Here is a 7,775-nt window from a genome sequence, read left to right as displayed (position 1 = left end):
CATTCCCCTAATCCTTTAAGATGAATTTGCAATGATGTATATTGATTGAGTAGAATGAGTAGGATACATTTTGGGGGCTATATCTTCTGTTACATATATCGATTTTGGACCTTATAATATATTATTTCGAAGCTTATGAAAAGATGAATAAGGAGGTTTATCACAATATCATAAAAAGTTAGCGAATTATTTTGAAATCCCATTGTTTTGGGCCATGTTTGCAAGCAAAAGATATTTTCCTATTTTCTTAGTTTCTTTCCAAATTTTTATTTTTATTTTTCTAAATATCGTATCTAAGTGTCATTTTTTATTTTCTTTATTGCCAATGATAATATTTTACTATTTTAAAATATTTTGGATTTGCCTCTTTTGATAAATTCACTTATTTAGGGTTAATATAAAAGATACTTAAAACTTTACTTTTGTCAGAAATTTCTATTTCTCTATCTTTTACCTTCTTTATGTTTCTGTTTTGTCATTCAATCACAGGTTTGGCTTGGTTTTCATGTTAGAGACCAAATTGTCTGAGTCATTCAGTTTGGTTCGATTCATATTAAAATTTAGTTTGATTTTGGATTGACTTCTTCAACTTGAATGGGTTCTAACATTCTTGATGATTTGCATTTTAAGTGTATCCATTTATTAACTGAGTATCATTTAGTATTAATTTATTTTTCAACAGAATGGGAGAATTAGTTCAATTGATTTTAAAAAACGGTTGAGCTATTTGGTGACTGTTAGTGATAATGAATTTGTACATCTGTATGATGTGACTGAATAGCAAAAATATTCATATAGTGCAACACGAAGAGAAAATATGAATAGATAGTAAAATTGAGATTTGGAAACTAGATAAAAGATTAATAGGAATAATTGAAAATTAAAATTAGCTAGACTTATAATTTAAGAATCAATATTGAAAAACTAAACAATTAAAGGAAAGTGTTTTTGATTTATGGGAATTGAGATGAAATCCATGCACTGATGCACGTGCATTACTCTGATAGATTATTACACTACGACCATAACAAACAAATAAAGAAAGTGGTTTTGATTCAAAGCATTGGAAAGAGACGAGAAAAATAAAAAGAGCAGAGTATACATCTTTAGTTTTTAATTATTTTTTATTTTGTTTAAAATATCAATTATCTTTTGTCTTTATTTAAGTTTCATAATGTTTTAATAGTGAATCAAATCATCTAAAATTAGACACTTCAATTAAGGGCAACATAAAATCTTTTGAAGTTAATTGGAACACTTTCATAATTCTAATTTCAATTGGGGCACTATTTTAAATAATAAATTAAATACATTTTTTTATAATCATAAAAAATATTACAAAAGTCAGCGAGGGCCCATGCCCCAACTAGTCTAATATGGATCCATCCGTGTATATACCATGCACAAATAATAATATCAATAACAATAATTAATATGAGGGTGGAGATATTTGTACTTTCAAAAATTGCTATGAACACATTTATTTATATAAAATAATTCATTATAAAATTACTCATAATACTCATAAGTTGAATTACTGTTAAAGACAATCTATTCTAAACCAATATGACATAATTACTCTTAATACTTGTAAAACCCACACTCATTATTCAATGTAAAATTCTATTGTTGGGATGTGAATAAGCTTATTCAAGGAAGGGGGAAAAAAACTACATCTATACGATGAAATTACACTTAAAGAAAAAAAAAAGATTATACAAGTTCATAAATCGAGCTATTTGGTGACTGTTAGTGATGATGAATCGGTACATCTATATGATGTCTCTATGCCACATAAGTTGATCCCTTTGGGTGCGTTTGGCACACTGTATTGTATTATGCTGTATTGCATAATTTTAATGCTGATGTATTGTATTATGCTGTATTGTATTAATAAATATAAAAAATTATATATTTATTAATTTATATTAAATTATAATTTAAAAATAAAAATATTATATGATAATATATTAAATTAAAAAGTTATCTTTATTTTTTATTATTATTATAAGAAAAATAAAAGTTAAAACAAAAAGCAAATGGAAAAGAAAGAAGAAGGAAAAAAAAGAAAAAGAAACGCAAGCCGCCAAAGAAGGAAAAGAGAATAAAAAAAAGGTAAGCTAATGCGGCAACAATGCCTTTATCTCATGTCATGTTTTTCCAAACATGATATAAGTATTAACTTAATGGAAATAGTAATTTAATACCCCCTTAATATTACAACCAAACATACCCTTTGTTTCTTGTGATTCTATATTGTCTTTGGAAGTGTTTTTAACAAAAGCCCTGTTTTATCAAAGGAAAAAAAAGAAAATAAAAACCCCTAAATATCTATTTAGAATTGAAGTTGTACAACTGTAACTTAAAAACTAACCTACAACACTTACATTTTTTATAAATACTAGTTGTTGTGGCTAGGGATGGTAGAATGGGGGCTTGGGCCAGGCCATTGCAGGGTGAGCCAGGCTTGGGCTGGGCCTGGACTTTCACTTATTTTTTAATTTTTTTTATTGCAAACTTTTTTTATTTTTTATTATTGTAAACTTGACATGAGATAATAATTAATAAGTTGTTATAATCAATAACAAATTAAAGAAAATGAATATTTTTAAATAAAATAATAAATAAAAAAATGAAGCAAATAAAAATTGAGAGATTTAATGTTTTAATATTGAATTTTCTAATTCAAGTACCCTCTCAATTAATTAATGCTTAAAATAAGTTTAGTATTATAATTTTAGATTATTTGAATCATTATTGATATATGAATTAGGGATTTAAGCTTTTTTTTTCATTATTTTTTGAATTTTAATTTGTTATCCTAATTCATAATTTTATTTTTTAAAAAATAGAGGACTGGGTCAAGCTCAATCTTTTTTTCCTTGAGCCCTCGTCCGGCCCTCATGTAGAAGCCCAAGCCAAAGTTTGCAAGAATATACGGGGTCGGCCCAAACTTTTTGTTATCCTTAGTTATAGCTTACAAATTAAGTTGATTTAATTCATCACTCATGTGATGAGAAAATTATAATATTTTTATTAATTTTTTCAAAATATTTTTTTAAATTTCATTTTTACTGTACACTATTAACTTTGTCTTTTATAATTACACTTCTTCTTTTTTACAGCAGCTATAACTTAGAAGTTATACTACCCCCAATACCAAATAAAACCTAAGAAAAGGCTTTTTAAATGTAAATCATTCTTTTAGATTTTGCAGTAGTTTTCGGAAATGGGATTAAAAAAAAAAGGTGCCTTTCGAAATCAAAGAAAAGCTTGAAGTGGGCTTTTAAGTTTTGCTGATTGATTTAACTGAAGAAAGATGAAATAAGCGTGAAATTACACTTAAACATAAATTTTGTTGCTTGCAAATATTTTTTTCTCACGCCTATTTTCACGGAAACAGCTGCTATGGTGCTTTTTTCCTGCACTGTGGTAGAAGTAGATAAAATTTTAGTAAGAAAATAGTATGTCAGAAAATATTAGCGGTTCCGTTCTTTATGTGCAACGTAACACATATCATTGTTCATGAGTAACCCTCTTGTTCCTTTGATTAAAACGCCGCGGCTCTGTAATTTGTGTTTGTTCTTTTTACTTGATATGGTGAAAGTTCTTTGTAAATATCAAGGTATATTAAGCAAGGACACAATTGCAGAAAGGGAATGGAGGCTTCTCATGAGGATTTTCCTTCATTGCATGATGATGGTGCTACTTTACGGAAAGATTACAAGGAAAGCAGGGCCTCTCATGGCTGACTGCTTCGAGCTTCTTCACAGCAGCATATGTAGATGTCCTTTCCACATTCAATTGAAACAGAGTTTGGGTTAAATGCAGCGTTCAGATTTAACTTGCAACGTTTATTTGATACCATCACCTAACCAAAATTTGTCTTTACTGGTCACTGAAAGTTTCCTGAAAAAGTAATCCTCACCATTGCTTAAAAAGGGACTCATTGCCTAATTAATTTATTTGATTTTCCTGCCAGCAGCTGAACGTGAATTGACCTTTGAATTTACCTCGGTACCGAGATTACATTGCTTGCTATTGACTTGGAGAGAGAACCTGAGACGGTCTGTTGGTGATGCTTTAGAATATAATAGAATGGTAGGTTTGATTAATTTTTAAATAATAAATTTGACGAATATAAATAAAATGTTGTGCAAATTTTTCTCTGAGTTGAAACAAATGACCAATAATTGTAGGGTCTTGCATAATATACACTGTAGAAACATGAAAATGTCGAGTAGAGGAAATATGTGTGTCACACATGTGAGAATGGGCGACCGGCTGCTCAGGTAATCGCCATTTGCATTACCAAAGCAATTAAATAAACACCTTTGTTACGTTGGCAGAAAAAAGATGTAAAATTCATTTAAGTGATTGGTGTTTTAATAACTTATAAAATAAATTTAGTTAGATTTTAATTATACATTAACGTTGATGATATAAAATTTTGAAATGCTTGGGAGAGCTCGAATTAATTAAGAAAGAATTTAAATCCAAAAATAAATAAATAAATAGTGAGTTAGAAGAACAAACAGGTAAGTAGAAGGAGCCTTTAAAATGATAAAAATAAAGAGTTGGACATTTGGCATCACTTCATTAATATCATAAAACTCTTGTTTTATTGAAGTTATATTTAAGAACAACTAAAAATAAAATTAACCTCACTAATAAATTTGCACTCAACTGTTGGCCATCTCAGGTATCTGCTTCCGAAGTTTGTCTATAATGCTGCTAACTTGTTTATCTGTGAACATGGTTTTTTCGTGTATTATTCCATTTGAAACATCGGATTTGTTATTTAATTGGTTAAAAGAAACTCATTCCCTTGTAAATTTTTATTTGCTTTATAATAATTTCATTGTAATTTCAGTTTATCTGCATATTCTCAACCACTAATACTTTGAGATACTCCTATACACCTTTCGAAACTGAGTTTATCGTCGCTAACAACTCAATCAGGAAACGTATATAAATCATGCTCATATATATATATATATATATATATATATATATATATATATTTGTATTTTGGCTTTCCTTGCATAGACTCGTTTATATCCCAGCAAGATTGTTCATTATTGGAAAAAAAATTTGTAGGGTTTGAAATAACATAATTAGTAAAACGGTGTGTTAGGATTCTAGAATAAAAAAGGATCAAACCTTAATTGTCATTACTTTTTCATCAATAAAAGTAAACTTTTGAAAACTTTATTCTTTCATTACTAGCTACCGATGGCCCTTCGCCGCTTTCTCATTTATTACTTTGAACTTGAAAATCCTCTCTACGATTCGCTGTCTCCCTCACTCAGCACATAACGCAACTGAGCAAAACATTTCTATTGACCATTACGAAACGTTGTACAAACAGCAGGAGAGGTTTCTATAATTACGTGCAATATGGCCTAGTTTATTGGAAGCCAGTAAAAGTAAAAATAACCCTTTTGAATTTTGTCCCTTTCCATCCTCATTTCATCAAACAAAAACTTTTTGAATTTTTTTTTTTTCACATTTTGATTAAACAGTGGCTCGTTTAGCCCATAAATACCGAGGCCATGAGAGCGGAGATAAGTAAGATGTTTCTATCGAGTGTGTAATTTTTATTTTTGGAAGTGAGAGAGAGATTTTTCTTTCCCTTTCTTTTCTTTTTTCCTTCCAAGTTCAAGCTGAGTGAGTTAACTGTTGAGTTCTATTTCATTTAATATGAAAACTGAAGATTTTCCTGAGATATATATGCGAATGCAAAGCTGCCAGTGCATTCTTCATCATCCAAGTCCAAACCCTTCTTCTGTGTAAGGTCATTTTATTTTTTTATTTTTATTTTTTGCACTCTAGTTGTACATTATCTTTGAGTATGCAGTCTACTTCAAATTACTTTTGTTCTCCCAATTTTGCGGGAATAAACTGGTTAAGTTGTCCCTCTGAAATTTTTCTTTCTTTCTCTCACTAAAACAAAATATATGTAAGATGAAATGCAGGTTTAAGAGATATAATTTTAAATGCAAACTTAAACACAAACTTTTAGCTATTAGCTCACAATCATTTTAATAGCCTCAATCGCTTAGATTGAGACTGACATGAATTTCCTTTCGATGCAAAATTAATTAGTGACTATTAATTATTTTTCTTTCTCTTTCACTTTTATATTTTATTTTCTTCTTTTTGTCTCTCCTCGTATCTTCTCCCAAGATCCTTTGTCCTTCAAAGTTTTAACTTCTACGAACTCAAATAAAACTTCAATTTCCTCAAGAAGCAAAACCAAGAGAAAGGGACTCAAAACGTATAACAAACAATTTTTTTACTTTTTTACTTTTTGCTTTTGTTAGTGTTTGAGGGGTTACTATTTACTTTGTCAAAAATCGATGCCAACAAACGGTGGTTCATTTTGGCTTTGATAAAAATCACACCTCTACGTAGCTTCTCTCAATGAGAGTTGACTTGATTTAGAATGACGATTTTGAAAGCGTGTAAAAATCTATGGAGTGAGAGATGGGTGAGATTTAATTATAATTTTTAGGGTAAATTCAATTGACCTCATATTTATATCATCAATTTTCAATTTATCTCTAAAAGTGTGAAAATATTATTTTTCATCCATTTGCTGTTAATCCATCAATTGTGGTCTCCATGCCATCATCTTCTCAAAGGAAATAGGGTAAATTGAAGTTTCACACTTTTTAGGGAATAAATTAAAGACTGTCATATTATCTTAAGAGATGAATTAAAATTTACCCTTTTTCTACTTTACAGTAGATTAATGATAATTTTTTTCTAATCTTGTTATCTCTTTTTCATGTCCGTGATGGGATCTCACCAATTTATTTAGACGAAGTATAAGGTGGAAGCCTTGTGGATAATGTAAAGGAACCATTATCTCCATTGATTCTTGTGTTTTAGCTTCTTTAAGCTCTAAACTAGGTACATTAATCTCTGAAGTTTTTGGTCTCTCTCTCAATTTCTAGCAAGAAAGAGATTTAAAGTGGAGAGAAAAGAGATAAAATTAATAATATGTAATGCGACCACTATTTTATTTTTAAAATGAAATTTATGTTAGCTTCAATCTAAGTTATTGAAATGATTGTAATTCAATGGCTAAAACTTGTGTCTAAATTTGTGTTTAAAATGGTGATTAAGATCCTTTTATAATTTGAGCTCTTTTAAACCTTTAAAAATCTTTTGTCACTTATTATTTAGTGCTAGTGTACGAATAAAACTTAACCACTTTTATTTTTTAAATTATTAACAACTAATCGCTTGAGTGAAGTTTGCTCAGGAGAAATATTAGATCATGATAGATTTTTTTTTTAAAATTGTTTTGCAGTGGGCGAAATCTCTTCTCCTCAATGTCATATCCCTATATTTTTGGTCATCTTATTGGGGCTCTCGTCGGCATCGTGGGTGCAAATGTTCAAGGCCAAACTAAGTCCTTGCTTGAAACACACTCAACAAATATATGCTCTTTTCTTATAGCCACAGCCATTTACTGTTATGCATATTCAGCTGATGTGAAGTCTCGAGTTCATCAGAAATTCTTCCCAGTTCTGGTGCCTTATTGCTGTTGCCTCAGATCTGTATCTGCAGTCTCTTTGGTTCCATATTTGTCCCACGCTCTATATTGGTCGCATCATTTGTACACTGCATGGATGGCGCTGCATTATCAGTGTGTGTATCATTTGGCACATGCTATGGAAGCTCTCTAAGCTTACAGAACATGAGCATTTGATCGACCTGCATAGTTCAGCTATACGCTCTCATAGGCACTACACACCTACGAT

Source organism: Citrus clementina, unplaced genomic scaffold, assembly GCF_000493195.1.
Source record: "Citrus clementina cultivar Clemenules unplaced genomic scaffold, Citrus_clementina_v1.0 scaffold_5, whole genome shotgun sequence".
In the NCBI taxonomy this organism is placed as follows: Eukaryota; Viridiplantae; Streptophyta; class Magnoliopsida; order Sapindales; family Rutaceae; genus Citrus; species Citrus x clementina.
The sequence above is the reverse complement of the archived record's forward strand: the minus strand, read 5'-3'. Positions refer to the sequence as shown.